Source organism: Microcebus murinus, chromosome 10, assembly GCF_040939455.1.
Source record: "Microcebus murinus isolate Inina chromosome 10, M.murinus_Inina_mat1.0, whole genome shotgun sequence".
NCBI classification, from domain to species: Eukaryota; Metazoa; Chordata; class Mammalia; order Primates; family Cheirogaleidae; genus Microcebus; species Microcebus murinus.
This window is the reverse complement of record NC_134113.1, coordinates 47106549-47134028: the sequence shown is the minus strand read 5'-3', so window position 1 is coordinate 47134028 and position 27480 is coordinate 47106549. Positions and strand designations below refer to the sequence as shown.

General features: G+C 34.2%; 1 protein-coding gene and 1 pseudogene across 7 annotated transcripts in view; both read right to left on the bottom strand.

The window, feature by feature from the left end:
- The window catches only part of CNTN1 (contactin 1), a 340010-nt gene that overhangs the window by 293379 nt on the left and 19151 nt on the right, over positions 1 to 27480 (bottom strand). The window lies entirely within an intron of this gene.
- Positions 8542 to 26200, bottom strand: LOC105884622 (methionine aminopeptidase 1-like; annotated as a pseudogene).

Sequence of the window (27480 nt, the reverse complement as noted above, 5' to 3'; positions counted from 1 at the left end):
TATCCAAAAGCGAGGGCTGACATGTCTTTCTATCTGTTCATATCTCCTTCTCTAATCTTCAGGAGTGTAATACATTTTCTTAATATGGATCTTGGACATTTATTATTAAATAATAAGCTTATTTCAAGGTAGTTTCCTTTGTATTTTTACTACAAATGAAGTATGTTCATCCATTATACTTTCTTTAAAAATATTTTTGTAATACAATAGTATTTCAAACTTCCAGAAAAATACAAAGGATTATAAAATGGATACCTCTGTATTAAACAACAACCTCTTCCAAATTCTAGCATTTGACTATATTTGCTTGAGATGTTTTTCATAAAAACAAACAAACAAACAAAAAAAAAACATTACTGACATTGTTGAAGCCTCTGCTTCCCTTTCCAGATCCCCTCTCAAGTGGGATTGCCATATACAATTCAGGACTCCCTGTTGCATTTTGAATTTCAGGTAAACAATAAATACATGTTTAGTATAAGTATGTCTCATATAATATGCAATTAGAATTATTTTTATTTGCTAAATCTGACAACCCCTGAGATCTAGAAATATCTTAAATTTGTGTTTTAATCATTCTTATGCATTTCAAAAACTACACATTATGTTCTCATAAACACTTTAGATGTTAGAACATCGTTTTTCATGTCTTCAAAACTTACATAAATGGTATAAAGTGCTTGATTCTGTAACTAGCTTTTAAAACTAAATGTTAGATTTTGAGATTTATCCATAAACTATCCAAGTTGTTTACTCATTTGAAATGCAGTTTTTCATGATTACAAACAAGATTAAAATTAATATGCTTACACATTTCTTCCTATTTTTCTTACGCCTATGTGAGATATTCTCTTAAATGTAGTTCTCAAGCCCCACTGCTCTCTAGAATTCTCAAGGAGCTTTATAACATGCTGATGCCAGAAAAGTGTCTCCAGTATTTTTAATTTAACTTGTCTGTAGTGTGGTCTGGGTCCTGATATGATTGTAAAGTTCAGCCAAGGTTAAGATCCACTGTTTTACTCTAGGGTGTATTTTTAGAAGTGGACTTGCTTGGTTGAAGAGCTGTGAATCGTCTGTCATACTAGATATTGCCAGATTAAGCTCCAAAGTGCTTTCTTTAATTCGAAACCTCATCTGTTATGTCTACTTCCCACTGCTATGCTTTTTAGTTTTTGCAAATTTAGTAAATATAAAACGTTAAATCTTTGTGGTATTAATTTGCATTTCCTTGATTATTAGAGAAATTGAGTCTCATTTCTTATATTTGTTTACCATTGAGATTTTCTCTTCTCTGACATACCTGTTCAATATCTTAAATTATGTACTAATAAGTTAACTTTAAGTTCTATTTATAAAGTTTTTATTTCTTGTTGATGCTTCTTTATATATTTTAGGCCTTGGAAATAACTTTTTCCAGTTTATAACTTGACTTTAAATCTTATTTAATGATGCCCTTTGTTAAACTGAAGTTTTACATTTTTAATCTTTCCATTTATGGTTTTTGTTTTCTGTAATTTGTTTAAGAAATGCCTCCAATTCAAAAGTTAAAAATATATTCTCATATATAGTTTTTCTAAAGTTTAAAATATTTTTTCACCCTTAACTTCCAATAGACTTGACATTAAGCATTTTTATTAGTGTGAGGTAAAGATTTATACTCCACCAACCCAAAACAAACAACCAAAAAAAACAACTTTCTCAAAACCATTTGTGAAATAGTTCATCTTTTCATTCGTTGATTGGTTGGTTTACCAATATAATTATGCTAGTATAATTTTCAGAGCTCTCTGTTTTGTTCAGTTGGAACACTATACACTCTGTACAAAACCCTATTGTCATAATTATTATGAACTTATGCTAATTTTGGTATCTAATACAATAATACCTCTTCACTTGTGCTTCAAAATCACTTTGGGATTTGTAGATTATTTATTAAGAATGCATGAATCTATTACTATTAAAGTACCATCAAAATACCAATGACATATTTCAAAAATCTAGAAAAAATAATTCTATGCTTTGTGTGGAACCAGAAAAGAGCCTGAAGAGCCAAAGCAATCTTAAACAAAAGCAACAAATTAGGAAGCATCACATTACCAGACTTCACATTATACTACAAAGCTATAGTTACCAAATCAGCATGGTATAGGCACAAAAATAGAGACATAGACCAATGGAACAGAACAGAAAACACAGATGTAAAACCATCCACATACAGCCAACTGATCTTTGACAAAGAAGACAACACTATACACTGGGGAAAAGAATCCCTACTCAATAAATGGTGCTGGGACAAGTGGATAGCCACACACAGAATAATGAAACAGGATCTATATCTCTCACCACTCACAAAAATTAATTCAAATGGATAAAGGACTTAATTTAAGACATGAATCCATAAGAATTCTAGAAGAAAATGTTGGAAAAACTCTTCTAGGTAATGGCCTAGGCAAAGAATTTATGAAGAAGACACCAATGGCAACCACAACAACAACAAATATAAATAAATAGATCTTGATTAAATAAAAAATCTTCTGCACAGACAAGGAAATAATTAACAGAGCAAATAGACAATGTACAGAATGGGAAATATATCCAATAAAGGACTAATACCCAGAATCTACAAAGAACTCAAGCTAATTAGCAAGAAAAAAAATCAAACAACCCCATTAAAAAGTGGGCTAAAGACATAAACAGAAGCTTTTCAAAAGAATATAAACAAATGGCCAATAAACATACGAAAAATTCTTAATGTCACTAAGGATCAGAGAAATGCAAATCAAAACCACAATGAGATATCTTCTTACCCCAGTCTGAATGGCTTTTATTAAAATGTCCAAAAACAATAGATGCTGACGGGTATGCAGAGAGAAAACTTAACACAGTGTTGGTGGGACTGCAAATTAGTACAACCTCTATGGAAAACTGCATGGAGATTCCTCAACAAACTAAAAGTTGATCTAGCATTTGATCCAGCAATCCCACTACTGCATATTTACCCAAAGGAAAAGCAGTCATTTTATAAAAAAGACACCTACACTCAATTGTTTATTGCAGCCGAATTCACATATGCAAAGATGTGGAATCAACCTGAGTGCCCAACAATTCACAAGTGGATTAACAAAATGTGGTATATGTATACCATGGAGTACTATTCAGCCATGAAGAAGGATGAATTAAAGCCTTTTACAACAATTTGGATGGCACTGGAGACCATTATCGTAAGTGAAGTATCTAAAGAATGGAAAGACAAACACCAAATGTACTCTATTAAATTGGAACTAACCGATGAACACACATGTGTACAGAGGGAAGTAAAACTCAGCGGAAATCAAGCAAGGGGGAGGAGAGTGGAGGGGATGGAAGAAAAACCTACCTAACATGGACAATGAACAATATCTGGGTGATGGACACACTTATAATCCTGACTCAAGCATAACAAAATTGATACATGTAACCAAAAACATTTGTGCTCCATAATATTTTGGGAAAAAAAGAATGCATGAATGTATTACTATTTGATTAATTTTTTGAGACAGGATCTCACTCTGTTGCCCAGGCTAGAGTGCAGTGGTGACATCATAGCTCATTGCAACCTCAAACTCCTGGGTTCAAGGGATTCTCCTACCTCAGCCTCCTGAATAGCTGGAACTATAGGTACATGCTCCTGTGCCCAGCTAATTTTTCTATAATATTTTTAGTAGAGACAGGGTCTCACTCTTGCTTGGGGTGGTCTCAAATTCCTGTGCTCAAGCCATCCTCCATCCTCCTGCCTCAGCCTCCCAGAGTGCTAGGATTACAGGTGTGAGCCACCACACCTAGCTTATTAAAAATTTTTTAAATCCAAAATGGATGCTGAAGTATGCAAATAATTTTCAACCTCTGTATATTTAACTATTTCATTTTCTCTTTTGATCTCTCAATATGATGCTTCAATCCACAAATATATTTGAATTCTGAAAGTAAGTCACATTTAGGGGTGTTATATTATTATTTATTTGTGATGCTTAATTCAAGTTTCTAATATCTTATTTGGAATTTTGCCTCAAGTTCTATTGTCTATATATCTTTTCAATTTGTCCGATTTTGGTGTTAATGTTATCCTGGATAAGAAAATATAATTGTAAATCTTTATTTTTCTATATTTTGAAATAGTTTGAAGCACAATAAGAATCTGTTTCTTAAAGATTTGATAAAATTCACCAGTGAATTTGGATTTAGGCTGATTTTTGGAGGGAATAGTTCCATGATAAAATCTTTGAATTTTTTTCTTTGGCAATGGTTTATGTTCTCAAGTTTCAGTTTCACTCATTTATATTTTCCTAGAAAAATACCAATTTCATGTGGGATGCAAAATTTATTTTTATAATGCTGAACAAACTAATCTTATACAATTCTTTTAATATCTTGTGCCTTTGTGGTATTTTGCCATTACCAGTTCTTAGGTTAGACATTTGTGCTTTTACTGTCATTGTCCTGATTAGGTTAGTTATTGCTCCATCTTTTTTATTTTTTAAGAACCAGTTAATTTAGTAGCTCTACTCTTTTGTCTGTTCTCTAAGAAATTAATTTTCTACTTTTAATTTATTAAATAATTTCTTCTGTTTTCCTCATTTTCTTATGTTTTAGCTACCAAAATCATTTATTTTCACTCTTTATCAATACAAGCATGTACAATTAGAAACTGATCTCTAGTTATTGTGATTTAACTGTATCTCATAAGTTTTGATACATAATGCTATATTATAGCTAATTTCTAAGTAATCCCTTTTGCTTTGGACTTCATCTTTAATCCAAGAGCCATTTAAGAGAGAAATCTTATTTTGTTTTGTTGTTGGTATATTTTTTAATTTTCAGGCATATATTTTTCAAAAGTTTCTAGCCTTATTTCATTGTGATCATCGAATGCTTTTGCTAATATTTTTGCTTTGGGAGACTTGTTAATGATTTCTAACCTATCAATTTTTTTCTCATGTGAATATTCCAAGAGCTTTTTAAACAATACCTTATAAATTGTATTACTCAGACCTGTGTATTACTTTGGGTCTATTTGATTGCCCTGGTCTGAAAGATGAGCTAGAACATTGTATATAAATTAATATTTAATTTCCATATTTCTGTCCATTTTGTTATTTGTGCCTATATATTAATGACTGCTAGATCCACTTGCACCTTTTACACTTTTAAGTGCTCATGTCAAGTGCTTTGTGTGTCTGTGTGTGTCAAAGTCATGATCTGTTCTGGAGAGAGTGGCCCTGGCTCACAGTGTACTGCCTTTTCCTGTCCCCTTGGTCCAGGCGTTGGGTGTTTGTATGAGACTAGCCTTTCTTGTCCCATCTTTCTGAGGGAGACAGCTGCAGGACGATCATGATTCACATGCCCTCTTTTGCTTCTTCCATAGTTCTCTTCCTACAGAGATGGCAAGCAATATGATTTCCTAATGAAAACCTACTTCCCTGCCTCTGTAATGACAAATGAAGGGTAGAAGAGTTCCCACAGCCAACTCAACCATGTTTCCATTAACACAAACCAAGGATTTTCTCCTTAGCATACCCCAATGCTCTGGATAATGTTTACATTTAGCTGCTGTGTCTAAGCTATGCATTAATAACTGCCTATGTCCTCTGTCAGTATCTTCCTGTACCATGAACTGACATTTATTGCATTTGATAACTCTTCATCTTAAATTCATCAAAAACATGGTTTGCATTTTTTATTGTTGTTATTCTTGTTTGAATAATTTTAGAGTAGAGAAAGGGGAAGTGTCTTTGCTCTTCCTTCTCACGATTGGGATTCCCTTGTACCTTTGAAAATTACTGATGCTTTGAGCCTCAATCTAAATAAATGGAAATAGAATCTTCAAGAGTCAGTTTAAGAGATGTTTAATTTAATAAACTCTACAGGTGGTTTTTCTGTGGGATTGAGACTCATTGCCTTAGCCAATCAAAAATAGGCTTTTAATAAAATTTAAAAGAGTCTACTTACCTTTCCTTCTTTGTATGAACCAAATGTACATTTCTAAGCATCTTATTATACATTTTTTAAATTTCTGGCCTCTTCTAAAAAAAAATAGTACTAAATTGATTTCCATAAAAGCTACCACTTTTATTCTCTAAGTGTTTATAAATGGCTTTCATTACCAAATAGATGTTTACTGAGATTTTACAGGAAGGTAAAGCGTGTTTTGGTTCTGTGGGACTCTCTGGTGTTGGAATGTTTTGCTCTACAAAAATGAACAACATATCCTTTGGAACATTCAACAATCTAATAATGACTTAAATATTGTCAACCCACAATATTTATCCAACCTTCCTTCATAGTACAATCTTTTTTTTACTGTATTATAAAATCTTATGCCTAATAAAATGATTATTTCACTGTTCCTCAGTTATACATTATACTTTTCCTGCTGCATGATTTTGCTCTTACTCTGATTAAAATAGATTTTCTCAACTTAGTTGATAAATTATAACTATCTTTTTAAAGAACACCTCCAAAATCAACTTCTTCTCCTTGAAGGTCTCCCACCATAAATGTTGTTCCTTCATTTCTGAATCCTGTGGGCAATTCATTTGTATTTTTCCTAGTATGCCTGTATGATATTATATTATATTATGTTAATTTTTGTAGTTGACTTCTCCTTTAGTGCTAAATTGTAATGATAATATGATTATAACATGTGATAATTATTTAGCATCTACTAAATTCCAGGCTATAGGTTAGGTCATTATTTGCATTACCCCTTAAACATATAAGCTATATACAACTATATTTTACATTTTCCTAATGAGAAAATGTGGGCTGAATGAAGGTTGTACAGTTTTTCCAAAATCACACAACTAGTAAAAGGCCAGTATTTGCAGATGTCTCAGCATAGGGGCAGTGCTCTTTAACCACAATGCTTTGCAGCGCCCAATGTGGTCTACTGCCTTTTCCAGGTCTTGCTCAGTAACTTCCATATGGTAAACCCTGGGACATTTGTTACTTTGAACCTCACCATTTAACCCCTATCAGTTTGACCTTATATGGACTGTTTTTGTATCATTATAAATGTGAAACACTCAAATCAACATTTTGAATGTTTCTATTTCCTCATTATACTCCAGAATTTTAATCAGAATATGTTCCCAGTTAGAGAACTTGGCCTAATCATTAGTTCTTATGCCTCCCTTTTAGTGGACCCTAATTGTTTTGTAGATCTGAATTGACAGCAATTACATAAAGCATCCAGAAGATGATTAGCTTGGAAAGCTGAATTTTGTCAAGTTAATTACCAGTGGTGCACACTGACTTTGATTCATGAATATGGCTTTTAGCAGAGCTCTTAAAATGAGATGTTAATCAGTCAACACTCATTTTTTACAGTTTAATGGAAATGTCAAAAGGAGAGTTGCAGGAAAAGCCCAAGCAAGAGGGACCCTGGTGTGCACTAAAAGAATCACCAAATATAAAAGAAGCATTCATTTTAAAGAAATGTTTCAGGCTACTTGACCATGAAATGAACACTCCTTTAACTGCTGGAGCTGCAATCAAATCATCAGTGCTCTTGACAAACATGAGGCTCAATTGAGAGACTGTACACTGTCTTTCAGGTATAAACTTTCTAAATTCCATTAAATGGAGCTGTGTGATGCTAGAGAGAAATGTAAAAAGGATAAGACCAGAAAGAAAATGATTATTTTTAAATATAAGGTATTTAGAATTTTTCTATAGGTTTTCATCAAATTGGAAATACTCTGCAATCCCTTGCTAGTTCAATGTTGAACAAACACTACGGGGAATACAGACATCCTCACAATCAAGTCCTTTAGCTGCTTTTTAGGCCTGCTGCCTTTCTTTGTCTCTTGTTGCCAAAAATCCCTTGGACTTCTCTACCTCTCAGGAGGAAAAAGACTTCCTTACCTGAATACTTTTGAGAATGACAGCATGATAGAAAAATGTAAGCCCTGCATTCTGCTGCCAAATTTCGCCACTAAATATATTGTGGTTTCTGAAAAAATAATCTCACTTTTACAGCATATATTGAATTCAAGTTGTGAATGTATACTTAAGCCATCGTGTTAAGCTATTTGTTTATGACCAAGAAAAAACAATATCAAAAACATAAATGAAGGCTCATTTGGGTTTATAAACTCTCTGTTACCAGGCAACATTGTATTTCAAGGACAGTGCATTTTGTATTTCAAAAACTGCAAATCAAGTGTGACATCAGCCAAAAAAATATTATGACCAAATATATCTACTTACAGTATTCATAAAAATTCTCTCCTGGTCTACCTGTCTTCACTCAAAACCCAAGTTCAGGCCGGGCGCGGTGGCTCACGCCTGTAATCCTAGCTCTCTGGGAGGCCGAGGCGGGTGGATTGCTCGAGGTCGGGAGTTCGAAACCAGCCTGAGCAAGAGCGAGACCCCGTCTCTACTATAAATAGAAAGAAACTAATTGGCCAACTAATATATATAGAAAAAATTAGCCGGGCATGGTGGCTCATGCCTGTAGTCCCAGCTACTTGGGAGGCTGAGACAGAAGGATCGCTTGAGCCCAGGAGTTTGAGGTTGCTGTGAGCTAGGCTGACGCCACGGCACTCACTCTAGCCTGGGCAACAAAGTGAGACTCTGTCTCAAAAAAAAAAAAAAAAAAAAAAAACCCAAGTTCATACCCAGGAGCTACATATCTTTTATAAACAGAATGCAAATCTTCTAATCTCTTTACAGATTATCATATCAAATAGATGACTGGAAGAATAAATTTTATAGCAAAAATAACAAAGTAGTTGTAATTTTTTATCTAATTAAAATATACAGCAACCCTACAAGGAAGGGCAAAGAATGATACCAATTCCTGCTTCATTTATTAATATTATGTAGGCAAAAATTAGCATGTTGATAAAAAGAGATGTATCAAAGAATGCTACTGGATTTGGGAGTTTTACATTAGTGAAATAATTTAAGAGAAAGGATTTTCATAAAACTAATTCCTGTCAGCTTATCCAAAGATTTGAACAAAAAATTTTGAGGCAAATCAGTAACATTTCAGTGCTTTTCTTTGCCTTTTCCTCAATAGAGACACTAATAGGATTTCTGAGCAAATGTGGATTTCAATCTTTTGCTCTGAAGACCATCACAGTCAATGGTTTCTCATGCTCCTTTTGGCACTAGAGAAGAAAATAATTCAACTGCAATTCTGCAATGCAGTTTTCCTGGCAGCATGATCTACACATTTATTTAACATTATTAAGGAAGGATTCCATTTTTGAAATTTGATGTAATCCCATACATCATTATGGTGGATTAAAATACTATGTTGGCATTCTACTCTAAACTTGTATGTAGATAGTTATGATCTCTTGATATTTTATATCTCCTCCCATTTATCATTAGAGTTTTCATTATTTCCTCACATCAAGTTATATTTCATAATTTAATTGGAGGTTTTCAAAGATAGCCAGAAAGCGGACATAACATCTCATAATAACATTATCACACACTATACATATTGAATACTTTAGGGAAAAATAATTGCCTAAAGTAAGCATGATAGGCTTAAAATTGCTTTAATCCTTTAAGTTGGTGAGGCAAATAATGAGTATCTTCTCTAGCTTTCCTCATTTGCAATTTAAAATGTTCTATTTTATAGTATAAATATTTTTTCAGTCATTGATTCCACAAATATATACAGAATACCCCCTGCACCAAGAATGTAATGATTGCCTGTTCCCTAGGAGTTCATAGTTTAGTGGAAGATTGTAAAGCAATAGATGCATGTTATGTGCTCATTTTGTTCATGTATTAGAATCTAATTAGACTATTTAAGTCATCATAATCCCCAAATCAGCAATAACCACAGTTAAAATATGGGGGTATGTAAGTATGTGTTCATGTATATTTATTAGGTTGGAGCATGTGAAGTTGCTGTGTTTCACTGCTTCGATGGCTTACATTGAGCACTCATCCATGATCTGAATGAGTTTCGATGCTACCCCATCCTCATCCTCATTGCCAACAAAAATGTCTCATTCAGGTCCCCTAGATAACCACTGTGATAAAGAATGATGTCCACATTAACAATATTACCTTGCAAGGGCCATCTGTCTGGAATTCCATGGCACAACAAGACTTCAGGGAATTATAATAATTCAGGAGAGAAAAATGGCAATTTCTTGCAAGGTGTGCTAATTGATATATTTCTTCAGTAGATACATACACCTGGTGTAATCATCCCACCAGTAATACCTAAAACTTCTCTAGCAAGTCTACACACAAGTTGCATCCCTTCTATATGTTCAGATGAGAGTGATTTAATTTGAGAAGTACGTTTAAGAGCCTGTTCAGATTCAGACATTCCTAAGGGATAACCAGGTTTTGACTATAACCTCACGGTGGCCTTGCTGTCATCAGTGGAGGAGGTGGTCTGAGTCTACCAGTAGACAACCTGCCCATGGATCAGTGTTAATATCACCTTCTACAGTCCAGGAAGACTCTTCTTGCTTTGCCTTTTCACATTTCACCTTCCTGTGTAATAACTTGTGAGTAGCCCAACTTCCTTTAAAACATCCTGCCAGTAGAAGTGCAAGCCATGGATGCCCAGCTTGACACAGGTGGGCCACTGGAGTGTGGCCTGGCTGCTGCAGCCATCTGTCTCTCACACTGGAGTCTCCATGGCTGCACACCGCATGCCTGCTGGAGGAGCACCTCGCCCAGGAAAAGGAGGAGGAGGGAGTGTGTCATGTAATTTTATATCTACATTTTTCTCTGTTGTGTCCTAAGCATGATATAATTGTAGAATTGAATCTCTCTTTTCCTAAGTGTTAATTTGGAGAGTCATTTATCTCAAATGTAAAATTGATTGGTTTGGCAAATACTGTAGTGTTTAGAGACATTCCAAATCCTCCTTCTCATCTGCCTTCCTTTTCCATAGAATGTGGACAGCTAAAATTCTCAACAAGTCCTGGCAACTAGAGTCTAGTTCTAACCAATGAGATATTAACAGAAGTTGCTGAGTAGTATCACCAGGAATGCTCTATAAAAGATCTTATAGAGCTTACCATGCTGGCTGGCTTTTCCCTTTGGTCTTCTACTCTTTCCCTAGTTCCTGCCTGGAATATGATCATTTCCCCAAAGATTTAGCAGTCATCTTCAACAAGAGGATGAAACCACACAATTAAAATACTACAACAAAAGGAGAGAAAAAGCAGAGTTCCTTAAGGATGTGCTGCAGCTAATGAACAGGTCTGAACTGCCTGCCTCTGAACTTCTTGCTTCAAGAGAAAAATAAGGCCTTTTCTTGTTGAAACCACTTTCATCAGGTTATCTCTTTCTTGCAGCCACAATTAATATTAACTGAAAGCATGGCTGTCTTAGATGTTGGTCTCTTACCCAGATTCCTTTTATTGGTCAATGCAAATGTCTCCCAGCAACTGTGAGTTCATAGCTGTACCCTTCCTTGGAAAACTGTTCTGGACTAAGAAGAGTTGCCTTATCCTGGACAGGACACCCACAGCCAGTGGTTTAGGGATAAGACAGTACAAAATCATGGCCCCACTTACCTGAAGTCAGGACACCTCTACTGCAACATTTATAAGCCACAATTTCTATTGAGAGTGCCTGAGGCTAGACTTCAGTCTCCTCCCAACATACACACTCTACTAATTCCTTCACTACAGATTTTTTTTTGCGTGTACACCTTTGATAAATCACTTGCTTCTAAAGAACCCTATCTAATTCAGTGGATGTTTTCATGTCAGTAATTTTTATAAATACCTGCTTTTATTATAGATAAGGATGTAGCATGTATAGTTTTTGCTTCTTGGAATTTTTAAACAATTTTTCTATTGCCTAATATAGGATGGATTTTATTTGGTTTCATGGAAATTTGAAAATAAGGTGCTTTTCTCTAAATAAGTTGCCAAGTTTGATACATAAGTTAGTCTTATTAGGCCTATCGCTTAAATCCAGTATGTTCATATTTATAATCATTTGCATCTCCTTGTATTTATAACAGTTTTCTATATTTTAAAAACTTGCATGTATAGTTTCTGACTCATTCAGATACATCTGTTTTTGATCTGTGATATAAATTTTCTTACCATTTATAAAAATAATCCTCCATACTTATCCTACTTTCTTTGAGTTCTGTTGAATATTTCAATATTGACTATCTCTGCTTTTCATTTGCTATTATATTTGTCTGACATTTTCCCCATATTGTTTAAACCTTTATGTCAATGTAAATGTCTTTTAAGCTTTTCTCTTGTAAATAGCCTAAATCAGAATTTTATTTTTTTATTCCAATCTTATTGCATTTTTTCTTTTGTTTTTTTTTTTTTGACACTTTGCAGAAGTTTTTTTAGCCATCACACTTATTATTATGCACTACACATTTTCTTTTGAAAATTCCATGTTCATTTTCATTGCTAGAATTTTTGTTCATTTGTGTGGTCATTTTAACTCATTTTACTTTATTATTTGTCTAGTAATTTCAAAGGTAAAGATCCTCTTTTTATTCCAACAGTTTTAAAAATTTCAATTAATTTAACATCTTCTCTTGGTGTTATCAATATAAAAGGAAAATTATCTATTAACTTATCTCTTTTACCAAGTTTCTTCATATATACTAATATTTTAAAGCCAGAATGTGATTTTTGAATTGTTTTAACGTTTTTATTTTTCTAAAATATTTTGATATTTGTATTACTTTATAAACACATCAACAATAATAAAGAATAATTATGTTCCAATTCTGAGCCTACTCAAATTCATGTTCCTCTATTTCCTGCCTTTCTTCTGCCTATTCATAAAAAATTTTTATTATCCTTTAAATGTAAGATATTTTACCGTATCTATGTATTGATTTCTTTTCCTTAGTTGTTCTTATACTTTGTTATTTTAGTTTGCTGATTCAAGACTTCCTTAAACTCATGAAAAGTTTTCTTTCTTTGTTTTAAATACTGTTTCTCCTGTTTGCTCTGGTCCTTTTTTTGTTTGTTTGTTTAAATTGAATGCTTTTTAAACATCTATTGAATCTCAAAGGTCTGGCCTCCATATGTCAAAGAAAAACTGCACTGGACAAATTTAAACAAGCAAGGAAAACTTTATTTAAGATTATTGCAATAGGGGAAAAAGATTAGACTCAATGCACTAAAACAAAGAGCTGAGGTGAGCTAGTGAACATGTACTGAACATGTCAGTGGGGAGCCCAGTGCTTAGGCCATCTATGTTTGCTAATTTGTACCTATTGAAGTAAATCTCCTACCCTCCCCTGGGAACTGGGAGAGATGGGCACTATCTTCCTTGAGGATTACATTTCAAAACCATGGCTCTCAGGTCCTAGAGAAAGACACAGGAAAAGATTTATATATATCTCAAAGGGGCAGAGAAAGAATTTGCAATTGCAAGCTTTCTAAAGTAAATCCCCTAAGAAAAGGTCAGGAGCCTAGGCCTCAGGAAAAAAGCCTACCTAAAAGTCAGTCAAGCCTAGCAGAACTTAAGGCTGTCTTGATCACATGTCACTTGTCTTTTGTTATTTTGGTCTCTTATTTTCTGAGTTCCAGGAAAATTACTTGAACTTTTCATCTGCATTTCTGACTTGGTAAAATTCCATCAGGGGTCTCTAATTTCATTCAGGTTTTAAATTTGGCAATTGTGTTTTTCACTCCACAAAATCTCTTGTTTCAGATCATTTTCTCCTGAGGATTTTCACTCTATTTTAATTGGAAAAGCTTGTTCTTGATTTATTTTTGATACCAACCTAATATATTCTACAATTTTCTATTGCACGTTTTAGTAACCAATGCATAAGAATATTCAGTTTTATTTCTTGAACATCATTATCCTCTGAGTCAAAGTAAATGTTCTTGTTGTTTGCTTATGATCACAGAGGGTAGTGTGTGCATTTTCAATCCTGAGTGTTGGGCTAGGTTCTGCCAAAAAACTTGTGTATCTACTTCCAAATCTTTCTATATTACAAATGAGAGGAGAAGAAAGTAGCTTTCAATTACCTTACTTTCATTTTGCTAAGCAGGAGATCTAGTAGCCTGGGGTGGTGGTGGAGAGAAATTAAGCCAAGCTGGAAGTCAGGACAGGGTCTGTCAATTTATGTTAAAGGTGAGTTTTCTTTTCTTCTCTTTGTTGAAGGAGTCGGTAGTTGGCTTGACTAAGCCTTTATCCCATGCCTAAAAGATACTCTTGTAGAAATTCAGAGGTTGCTGTGGTACCCTCTCTTTGTCCCCTGAATATGCCAGAATCCGCCCATACTTGGCATTTAAGAGGAAGGATTAGCAAAATTTTAGTAGTGGCTAGGGCCAATTAATCCAGGAGGCCGGCACAGTAGGCACGGTGCCTAGGGTCCACGTTACTTTTTAGAGGTTCACGAAAATGTTGTAAGTTGTCTTTAATTAGAATAAAATATAATAATGAATATAGAATGATGAATCCAGCCTGAATTATACTCATGTCTATACCAAGACAGAATATAATTTGTATATATCTCTCTCTCTCTTTTTTATTAATGGAAAAAACAAGCCTACAAAGGTAGAAGTGCCTAGGGTCCGTGAAAGTCATAATGTGGCCCCGATAGCATTTCTTCCATTTCCTTTTTAGACATTTTTAACACATACAGAGATTCCTGGTCACATTAGTCAAATTCCTTCAACCTAGTATGACTTCACTATATCTAGCAGAAATACGTCAGTTTCCAGTTGTGAATATACATCTGTTGCCCATATTTTCCCCGTTTTTATATCCTGTTGCCTATTGTGATAAGATACTTATAGGGCAAAAGGTATGATCACCTTATGCATGAACTGAATAGCATAATCATAAAACATGCAGTCACCCAGGATTAATTCCATTAATAATACACTAAGTGTTTTATAAGATAAAACACTTTAAAAACAAATCTGGTAACAAAATACACTTTCTTTCAGAGCTTAAAATATACTCAGCCAAACAATGTCTATACAGCCATATTCTATTCAGTTTCAATTTCTTCCAGTTTCTGGGAAAATTCTATAAGTTAAATTTAGAAGTCTCTTGGGAGTCACCAGAAAGGCTTTCAGGATAATAAATGAGAAGGCCTAGAGCACCCGAGGTGGCCTCTTTACCAGATAACTGCTTTAATTATTAGAGATGAAATCTTAAAAGACTATGCAACAACTCAACCTACCAAAGGAAAATCTAAAATGCGAAGGAAATAATTCTCTTGAATAACTAAGAATTAATCATGTAGAATTCCATAGCCTAAGAATATCTTTATCCACAGGGCCTAGAAGAGAACAGCTTCATAATTGGAAGCATTTACTGCCTGCTTTCTCTGTGCCAGGTACACGCATGATCCAATGTCACCCTTTAACAACTCTATATGGTAGCTACTTTTATTATTAATATTTTGCAGACAATAAATCAGGCTTAGAGGTTTTAAGTAATTTGCCCAGAGTCATATCTCGTAAGGGCAGAAGTGAAAGCCAACTAAATTCAATTTGGTTCTTTGTGCTAAACTTATTACACTGCTCTATCTTCAAAATAGCTTTCTTTTACATGGAAAGAAAAACATACTTGCTGGAGGGCTTTCATCAAAATTTTACTGCCTTATATACTTTTTCCTTCAGCATTTGTACATAAGTTTTCTCATTGCCTGTGGTTTTGCTTTTTTATTAAGAAATAAATTCAAAGACACTTAGAGGGAACAAGTTCTATTACCCTCTGAAACCTTTTATATTAGTACACTTATTCTAAACTAATACTACTTTTATCCTATACTATAAAATTCATGCTACGTATTTTATATAAAACATAGTTTTATGTTGTGTGTGTGTTTGTGTGTGTATTTGCCAACTGATAGACTTTTGGTAACTATATCTATTTGTTTGAGGGTAATGTCTCCCATCATGCACCTTCATAGACTGACTGCAAGCTGCTTGAAAGCAAGGGACATATCTCATGGAAACCTACGAGCTCTTTCCCAAAGCTCATGGGGCCAGATGTGCTTGGACTCAGAATTTTTAGAATTTTTAGAATTTTGGAAGTGTACACACCTGTCTGGAGTAGCAACCTATAATTAAAGACCTCCATATTTCTTCAGCAAAAATTGTTAATATTCACATCAGGTGGAATAAATAAGGTAGAAATACCCTTAAGCCAGTTCAGAACAGGTTTTGCTATCAAATGAGCTCAGGTCAAGAAGAGATTTTGTTACCACATGAGTCACAAAACCTGCATGTTTAGCTTGAAATTCAAAATTATAAGAAAGGAAATGTGGACCTCCACTTCTTTTATACACTGTGTAGGTCCACAATGAGGTATTTGTTAGCTGATGGAGAAGCCTGTTCTTCCCTACAGCTCACATTAATGTAATATGCCCCAATTCAATAGTCAGTATTCTTCATAACAAATTATAAAAATGAATATATGAATTTTGAGATTGAGTCTCAAAGTCAAATTTTTCTTTGGCATTTCTTTTTGGCCATAAAATAAGATTATATTTTAGAGATTTTTATCTCTAAAAAGAGAGAATTTTAAAACCTAAAAAATGATCCAAATAAAAGAAATAGGAGCTGGTCATGAGAGTTGCTATATTAATAGTCATCATCCATGCAGTTTGTTAAATTGACATTTTTGGGCAGGGAATGTGATAGGAAACATGAAAACTGAGCACTTGAGATTGCTATGAAGGAGGACCGAGATACAAAGTACTGTCCTTTATATGAGCATCACTTCCTAAAGTATAATTCTGATAAATAAGGACATCTAGATGAACAGTGATGCTTTGGATTTGGAAAGAGAAAAGAGAGAGTCAACTTGTCCATTCAATTATTTTCTGCAAGAGCATTTTCCTTGCTTTATATTTTAGATGATCATAGCTGGATTTCAGTTCAAACAATCTGACAATATTATTTTTTTAAATGTTTAATTACACACAAAATAATTTTTGTTATATTATTAATTTTTCAAAGAGATTTATAAAAGGATTCAATTACCCAGCAAACATATTGTTTTTGCATTTCAAACAAAATTTAATTCTCAAAAGCACAAAAAAAATAATCACACAAACTAAATGGTATTTAATTCTGTGCCCTAATTCACTAGTTAGGCTCTCCTCTCTTGTCTGTGTATATATACACACACACACACACACAAACTTTGAAATGGGTAAATGGGTAACTATTTCTTATACTGAAATGTTTCTATAGTATTTAACAATGAAACAAGCATGCTCTGAATTAAATCTTTAAAAGTCAATTAAAAAAAGGCTAGAAGTGAAGAGACCAAATTTGTGCTAATAAACATGCTAATAAACATCTTACTCATTTAACTCTGATATACTTTAGAAATAAATTTAAGTAAAAATAAAAAAAATATGTAGTACAGTCATGAGTAGACTAAGAAAGCCCCATTGATGAATGTCAAAGTATTATGACCAGCAAGATAGATCTTTTAACAAAACTCTTAACTTTACCCTGGTACTGACACATGGTAAATAATAAATATTTGGTTTGTTGTCTAAGGTCTGCAGTTATGTAGCAAGCATTCTATGTACTTCATCTGAACATGCAAGAGTGTATTAAGCAAAAAGAGCATTATAATACATATTATTGATTTCAAAGTACAAGGAGATAGGGTGAGCTTCACAATTCCACATGGAATTTAGTAAAGGTTCCAGTCCTGATTCCAAGTTGAATGCTTTTTTTCAATAAAAGCCATTGCTTCCTTTCTTTCAATTCCTATAATTAGTAACTCTTTTATATGCCAGATCATCAGGTTAAGAAGGACTGCTATTCAGAAGCTGCTTATAAAATAGCTTAGAAATTATATAGCAAATTCTTGACCTAAAAGAAGTTTATGGTGTCTAAATGATTAGGCTATATATAAAGCTTCCCTAAATATCATACTGAAAATACAACTATCCTCAGTTTTAAATCAAAGTGACTATTACTTCATCTTTCCATTGTGTTCACATATTACTGATTTATTTAGCACACCCTGATACTATAAAAAAAAAGAATATCCATAAATATGCATTTAATTTGGTGAATCAGCAACTGTTAACTTTTCCATATTGAGCACATTATTTCTAACTGAATGAGCAACACTCCTGTCTTCAAGGGACAAATAACTATAAATTTAATTGTCCAAGGTTTTAAAAATTTTGAACTGTAATGATATACAAGCAATGAGATAATACATTTTTTAAATTTCAGAATATTACAGGGGTACAAACGTTTCGGTTACATATATTGCCTTTACCCCACCTGAGTCAGAGCCACAAGCGCATGCAACCCGCAGACACTGGCACACGGATTAGGTGTGATCTCCAACAGCCTGTTCAGAAACGCAACCCCTCCCACCATCCGAGGTGAAGGGAAATAAAATGCTATGAAGCTATCCAAGGGCACCTTTGGAAAATTTTTTCTGTTGGAGAGAAATCCCAAATCTTCATCATATGGACAATCAGGGTGCAGAAATACACAAAGCAGGTCTTCAAATAAAGAAAGCAGTAAAGCCAAGGGAGAGCTTTGAAGGATAGGTGTGGAGTCCATCAGTGGGAGTTAGAATCCCAGCCCTATCACTTACTGGCTCTAAACTGATAACCTCTTTTGACCTCAGTTTCTTCTAAGAGGGGATAATAATCTCTGCCTGACAGTGCCATGTGAATACCCTATTCAATTATACTGCTATAACATGAGGACCTCTTACGAGGTTTCTGCCATTACTCTTGGAAGCTTCTTTTTTGCCTACTGGGACAGGAATAAATTAATGGGCGCTACAGACATGACTGAATTCACTGAAGCCTTCGGTGCTAACTGGAAGCCTCCTGGGTTCCTTATCAGAGAAGGCACTGAAAAACTTTCATAACCCCAGGGAGTATTTTTAACACATTGACTGCCATGTGAGTTGTATTTAACATAGGCTAGTTCTGAGCCTGGGGCCTCGTGATGCAAAACCCTGCAGTTGGTTTGTAAAAATCTTACTTGCTGATGTTCTTATTGTTATAATTAATATTGACAATTTAATTCTAAAAACGTGGATTATGTTGCATATAACTCACACACAGGAGACAATAAAAAATAACAAATTAGAAAGGATTTGTTTTGTTTTAATAAAACACTGTGGCCCCAGGGAAAAATTTTTTTTTCCTAGTGTGGCAGTCAATGTGTTAATACTATCCATCATGTTCTTGGTTTCAAAATGAGAATGCATTTTACTTTAAAAGAAGATATTCATAAGATAAGATAAAAGAAATAGGCCCAATTCCATGTGAAAACATAAATAAAAAACTGAGAAAAAATTAAAACTTAATCTATTACAAAGATGACAGACCTAATTTTACAAAAATTCATGGGCACAATTAGTTTTCAAGTGGCCCCTATTTTGCTGAAGTAACACTGAAGGAGACTCCCCTAATTGACGAGGTACCCCATGCTTACAGAGCATTTTTATCCAGTGGTGCTTGCAGTTCTAAAACTTTAATTTAAATCAATCAAGAAAAACAGAACTATGTTTTTACATAGAGCTGTGAAACTACTTTCCTAAGTTATACGGAGCCTTCTCACCATGGCATTATAACCATAGCATTGGCTTGAATTAGAAGATATGAAGTTAATTTGAAGATGATTTTATATTTACAAATATTGACGCCAAATTGATAAGCAGAAAATCTCTCATTTTATTTTATTTAGAGACAGGGGTCTCACTAGGTTGCCCAGGCCAGACTCGAACTCCCAGGCTCAAGTGATCCTCCTGCATCAGCCACCAAATGAAGTAGCTGGGGCTACAGGCATGTGCCACCCCACCTAGCTTCATTGTAAATATCAATTTTCAGGACTAGCTGGAGTTTACATCATAAGAGTTTACTCCAGAACTTAAAGCAAGAAAAAAATTTTTAACCAATGCATATAATGAATATAATGACTATATCTATAACGTTCTAAGCCCTTTATATGAAAAGTAGCTCAATATTTATTTTAGTTTAGTTTAATAGAGTTATTATTTATTATTTTAGTTGACAGAATATGTTTATTAATTTTATTGTTTACATATACATTTAGGTCAAATAAATAATTGTTTATATATAAAGTTTCAACTGTATTCCAGCTCAATGAAAGTGGCTGTTAAAATCAACAAGAGTGAGGAGAAAGACCTAAGTCAATTTTTTGTTTGTACTAGGTCCAGGTTTTGATCTCAAGCTCCAGTAGTTACTGGATCAATGAGTATGAGCAAGTGATTTCACCTCTGAGAGCTTTTCCTGTAACACGAGGAGAACTTTCCTGGCTAGCTATGACGATTACATAAAAATATGCACAAAAAAGCTTTGTATACACCTATAAATATATAAACCTAATTCTTTTCTCTTTCTCCACTGCTTTGAAAGAATGTCATGAAGATTAAATAAGATTATAAAAAACACAAAGGAGCTTTGTAATTGTAAACTTTAAAGTGTTATTAATATATTATATATGATAGCAGGTTACATTTATGTTTTTAAGTGGATCAATTACCACGTGTTCCTTAACATTAAATAAGATAGAAGGCAATATTTCTAGTATTCCCTTTGGTGTAGTTCACTTATTCTTGAATATCAGAAGTTTACCCTCATCTTGTCCCTATAATCATGTGAAAGCAGCACAGCTGGTTTTCAAATATAATTACAGTAATGATTGTTGCCATATTTTGAACCTAGACTATCTACCTATGCCCTTTTCACTGCAGACTAAGTCAATGAGTTCCATACACACTTGGAAATGCAGGTAGTGTTTCAATCTCTAGATGCATTCATATTTGCCTATGTCCAACACCAAGATAATGTAGGCAACGCTTTACTCATCATATGTATTGAATCTATATTCTTGCTTCTTATATGGCACTTTCAACATTTGTTAGAGATTGTATCTTATCCCAAGGTATTTAGATTTGTTTAAAAAAAGAAGAAAGAAAAGAAGGAGGAGAAGGAGGAGGAGGAGAGCAAGGGAGGGAAGGAGGGGGAAGGAAGAAAAGAAGGAAGTGAAGGAGAGAGAGAATGAGAGAGAGAGGGGAGAGAGAGAGAGAGAGAGAGAGAGAGAGAGAGAGAGAGAGAGAGAGAGAGAGAGAGAGAGAGAGAGAGAGAATCTAGTATCCTTGCAGGGAAATGAAGAAGTATGGATGCTAGGGCCATCCTGACCTGTGGTTTAATGGCCAGTCCCCATTTACTAAACAACCTCTTGCTTGGAAAAGTTTATTCTTCAATCATCCTTTCCTTTCTTAGATTTTTTTAAAAAGCTACCTTGTGAGTTTATGTGAGGTTTAAGGACCATATTTATAAAATGCCTTGTATAGTGCCTGACGTATGGAAAGTAGGTTTCAAGAAATGGTAGTTGTCATCCTGTCTGCACTTCTCTCCTTAGCCCTTCTCCTCTACCTATTTCCCTAGTCAAGACCCAGCCCCAAATAAATTAAATCTGAATGCCTGAATGGTGGTTCCCAAGCACCAGTATTGTTAAAGTTACCCAGGTGATTTTTATGTCCAGCTAAGGTTGTGAGCCACTCTGCCATCCTGAGTTTCAAAATATTAGAGATATCTGTGGAATTTAATCCTTAATCTCAAGGGTGCATTTACTAGTTGTTTGTCATGGCAAATTGCATTCATTCCTATACTCTCTAACAGTAAAACTATGTTTGAAATCAATTAATAAAAAGCTTCAGGGCTGTTCCATTAGCTCCCTCCAAGCTTGATTGTAATAAAAATTTGAGACTTTAATAGATTTATTTCTTAAAAGCAATAGGAATGTCCCTATTTTCCCAAAACAAAGGTAATCAAATCAGGCCCTGAAAGATTACTTGTGTTGTTTTTTAATAAGAAAAACATGTATTAGTAATGTTAAATCAAGGCAAAGAATCCTGCTAATGTGGCATTATCCTATACACAAATTAAGCTATTTTGTTACTTTCTCTTGTGGGTTAATACTCTTTATGTAGCTGTCATTTTCTGAAAGTAAGAGTTATGTATTAACAGAGAAGTGTTGGTACCAAAGTTACTTAAGATAGTGCTACCCAAAGGGTGGTTCTCAAAAAGGCATTAGTATTAGCATCACCTGGGAGAATCACCTGGGAGCAACTGCAAATTATCAGACCTCACTCCAGACCCAATGAATTAAAATCTTTGAGAGTGGGTCCAAGGAATCTGTTTTAACAAGCTATTTCAGTGATATTCAATGTATATTCATGCTTAAGAATCATGAGCTTAGAGGATATCTATTGCAAATGAAATTCAGATCTTAATCCATGATACTATATTTTCTTATCTCATTCTTTTCTGTATCTGTTTTCATTTTTCCACAAAAATGCTTACAAAATAATTTTCTTGCAGAAGAAATTTCTTCAGTCAGCTGCAGAATGACCATGGAGACCTGATAAGATTCTGGTCTGAAAAGATCGATGTTTACCTCTTTTGTAAGAAACAAAACACTTGCATTCTATTTTTGAGTGAGTGGACTGCATGCAGAACATAGAGTTTAATATTAAAGTCATATTTTGTTTCAGAAAGTCCTGAGGCAATCAGAATCCCCCAGGAGCTGGACAGTACAAAATCCAAAAGTTGCAAATGCTGCAGAATTAACATGATATACTTTTTAGTTCACTGAAATAAAATCTTGAATTTTGGTTGCTTTATTACAAATGCATATATAAATGTCTATAAGGAAATTCATATTAAATAGAGTTCTTGACAACCCTTACCCTTATAAGGTAACCAGTTCGAAATTGAATAAATCAAACTCTAGAGGAGAGTGGATCCAGTGTGTCACTTCTTAAAACAAATAATATAGAATATTGACTTCAACATCGACTTCTGAAAAAATATGAGATGAGAGCATCTTGATCATAAAGGATTAAATATGCTGCTATATCTTCATTTTCTAATAAAGATGGATAGCATAACTTTCATTAATAATCAACATTTTAATCATGCCCAGACTGGAGAGATGGGGAGATGTCCTATTATTCAGTAATATGTGATCTTTTGTGTAAGATTTTACAGCTTCTACTCCCCAACCCATTAATTCCAGAAACACCCACACTGTTCCATTTTTTTTCATGAGATGCCCAAATTATATGGCCTTCCAGAATTTACTAAGGTTTAATGCAAACATCTGCTTTTTGAAAGTCTAAAAATCTTTAATGTGTCTCTCCGTGAAGAATTTTCAAACAAACAAGATGCTAAATCAACTCTCAATTATCCTTATAATTCAAGAACACCTATTATATGGATAATCCAAATAAAAAACAAAACAGCTGATCATTTTAAATCATTTATATTGACTTTAGGCCACATATTTACATTCATACATGGTCAACACTAAAGATTTTTTGGATAGTACTATAAAGTCTAACAATAGGATGAGGCCATGATTAATCATTCCCAACTCTTACCACATTCTCACTTTTTAGTCAGAAAAAGAGATATTTACAGTGATCACAAGAATCCCAATTACTACCCAGGGAGGTCACTCAACTTCATCTTGTTCCTCTTAGCAGTGAGAAATAGAGAAGCTTGTCATTTGAAACTAGCAGGGGGAAAAGTATGTTTCTACCACTAAGTAATAGATTTGACCAAAGCACTAAAACCAAGACATATAGTTTTGTTTCTCAAAGGTTCTCATGGTAACAAAGCACAAGTATTTTTAGTTGGACATTTTATTTACTTTTCCACTTATTTTATTAGGTGCATATAGAGCTTCTTACTTCTCCCTAAATACTGACTTTATTCTCCTATGTCTCATGGCACATCTTGAACATGATAAGACCTTAAAAACATAATATCTACAGCACATCCCTTCCCCAGAACTTTAATTAGTCAAATCCTTTTTTCTTTCCTTTTGGTGAAAATCTGCACTAAGTAATTTACATGTGTTATGCCATTCTACAAAAATATAAAGATCTACAAAAATATGTCAAATAGTCAAGAGATAATTAGTATAAAGAAACAGAAACCATGGGATGAATCTGTTATACTTTGTTTAACATACTTTATTTAGGATCATATAAATGAGGAGGATGACAACCATGATAAATAAGCTCCTTGGGATGACAGCTTTGATTTTGGCCAACTTCAAGTTTATTTAAATTTCTGCTCAATAAATAAATGAATTCCTATAATTACTTCCATGAACTATATCAATCCATGATTTGAGAGAGGGAAATATTTTTCTAGATGATATAAATCATCTCAACTACATTTCAGAAAGCAGTAAAAAAAAAAAAAAATAGCCATGATATAGTATAAAAAATAAAAGACATGATTCATATAACAATCCTTTAATGAATGAACTTGGTTTTGAAATGAACACAAAAATAAGCTAAGCACATAATCTTTGTGTTAAAGGGACAGCTAACATGGCTAGACTATGAAAACTATTAAATAATACACAAGAACTATATTTTAGTAACATTTTACTTGCATAATTCCAACTAATTTGAAAATTCTTGTGAGGTAGATACTATTTATACATAGTGTGAAAGCTTCCATATGATTAAAATCAATACCTTGCAGGTAATTTTCAGTGAATCTTAGTTAATATATGATTAGGAAAAAAATAGTGCTACAGGAGTTTAACAAATTGCCTAGTATCATTGGAAATAATCTGAGGATCTATTAAAGAAATCCTGAGCTTTAAATGAAGTGAATCGAAGACGGAAAGAATCCGGATAAATGTGAACAAGATAAGACACAATTATTTATAATGAACTATAATAATAAATTTATAATATAAGGTATGAATACGGACATAGAAGCAATAATCTAGGTGGTTTGTTTGGAAAATAACAAGGAAGTTTGTCTTCAGGGGGCAGTGATAATTATTGTTGGATGAGTAATATATATATGAAATTGACATCCTCAAAAAGACAATGGGCAAGTGTAGCCCTTAAATTTATATTTTAAATAAGCAGCACATAAAACTTAGTAAGTAGCTCTGTAGTATGTGGCCATTAGAGTCAGGCAGATTAGCATTCAACCTGGTTCCTTACTAGTTATTGATCTTAGGCAGATTAGTTAACTTCACTGGGCTTCATGTCTCTTACCTGCAAAGTAGAGATGATTATGTGTGTGTGTGTGTGTGTGTGTGTGTGTGTGTGTGTGTGTGTAAAACCCATGAAGTCATTGTGACAATTAAATCAGATTATGTATTTAAAGGCAAAAAATGCAATAAATTGTAACTCCCTACTAATTTTTGTAATGATATTGATGATGCAGAACTGTTTCAGATTTTTTTATAAAAATTATAGTTATTTTATTGAGGGTAAAAAGAAAATAATTTATGATTTATCAGCAAAAAGAGCTACCATCACAATAGCACAACAGAGATGATCAGCAGTGAAAGCAACTCAATAAATGACACAATTTTATTGACATTTAATTAAAAGTCTGTTTTCCTGACAGTATATACTACTAAATTTGGTAGTGAAACCCTTTGGGCATCATGTTTTAGCATTTTCACATACATTAGGTATCTCCTTCATGTTTTTTTTTTCCTTGCAAAACGTGTATTTGTAAGGTCACTTTTCACTTCAAGTGATAGAAACACAACTTGACCCGTTTAAGAAGAATGAGAGGCATGCAACGAAAAACATCTACTGAGGGTGGCCCTGGGGAGGAGAAAGTGTTTTCTGTGGTGAGACTGAATTTGTGGTAATTTTAATAAATAATCTTAATTTTCACAACAGTCTTGTGAAGCAAAAATAAAAATGATCTTTGCTAATAAATGAAGAAACTCAGCAACAAGGAGCTTATCACACTTTTTTGCAGCGGAGTGGACATTGGAATGGAGCCTTTTGACAGCAGCGTCTGTCTTCTCAACCACCCAATTCCTTCGGACCTGGAAGATTTTGTAAACATCCTTGGAAGAGATTATGAATTAGTTTGAGGACGATTACATGGACAGCTCAGTGAGAAAGAGCCTGATTATCCCTTTGAGGAAATGAGAAGGAAACATTTGCCTCTTTTTTGATTTTCCAGTCTTGTCCTGACAGACCAACAAAATGAAGCCCAATTCTGTCTTTTTTCCCAGCATATAGTGCAAAAGAGTCGCACAGCAGGCATTGATTTAGCCTTCAACTGGCATCTTCTAAACTAGAAGGCTTAAATGAAAAAAAGGCTTAAATTCTTTGGGATAGCTGGCATGACCCTGACTCCTTGCTTATTTTTTTATTACTTCATATTATGGGGGTACAGATATTGTTAGGGTTACATATCTTGCCCCTGCACCCCCTCCCCCACCCCGCCATGCCAGAGCTTCTAGTGTGTCCAGCTTCCAAGTGGTGCGCACCTGAACCCACCGTGTAAGTACATGCCCTTCCCCTCCTCCCCCTTCCCCCTGCCCACCTCCCTATTACAGATTTTTTTCAGACATTTTGGTTACAATGTATATCTTTACCTCTCCCTGAAAAGAGATAGAGGTAATCCCTTCCCCCAAGATTTTTTTTTTTCCTAGTGGTTGAGTGTGAGATGAATTGTGGAGTTGAGGCACTATGTTCAGGAAATTGAGCTTGGTGTGCTTTGTGAAACTATTAAGTGGAATTGTTCAGTATATTTTTGACAAGACCTGCAAGGTAAAGGTCAGTTTTGAAGCTAAAGATTTAGAAGCTGAATCAACATATAGTTAGCAATCAAAACCATCACTGAGAATAAGATCTCACAATAAGTATATATAAACTGAGGTCAAGGTTTAAGATAGAAGTTTCAGGAACATTTATACTTAAAATATAGGTAGAGAAAGAAAACACTGCAAATGTTACAACGGTTTCTGAAACTCAAAAGAAAAATCAGAAGTTGGTTTTATGAAATTGAATTATATTAATCAATTATTGTCCAATAATACTGCAAAATAAATAGCCCACAATTACAAATATTTCTTTTTCTTTCTCATGGGTCCCCAGTTTGATTGGGTGAGTTATGCTTCAGACTGTGGGGTGGTTGGGCTGGGCTCTAAGCTTTGCATTGAGTTCAACTCTGCTCAGACATCTCACATTCACCTTGGATCTGCAGGTTCATAGCGTATGTGCTTCTCACAGTAGATAAGAAACCAGCCAAATGGCAGGTGCACATTTGAAATCTCTGCTTAGTTCATATCCACTGCTATTACATTGGGTAAAGCAAGTCACATGACCTACCACAACATCAACTGCCATGGCAGTATGCTCTGTCACAGTAGGAGGAGAAGGAAAATTAATAGGTGCTGAACAATAAATCCAAACTACCAAAAGATCTTTCCAAGAAGGGAAATTCAACAGTCTTAATTTTTGCTGGATGGTCAAGTAAAATAACATCTGAAAGGTACTCACAGGATTTATGAAATTAGGGACATTTTAGTGATCTAGTAAAGTACAGTTTTAATAAAATGATAAAAACCAGATTTCAGGCTGGGCGCGGTGGCTCACGCCATAATCCTAGCACTCTGGGAGGCCGAGGCAGGCAGATTGTTCAAGGTCAGGAGTTCGAAACCATCCTGAGCAAGAGCA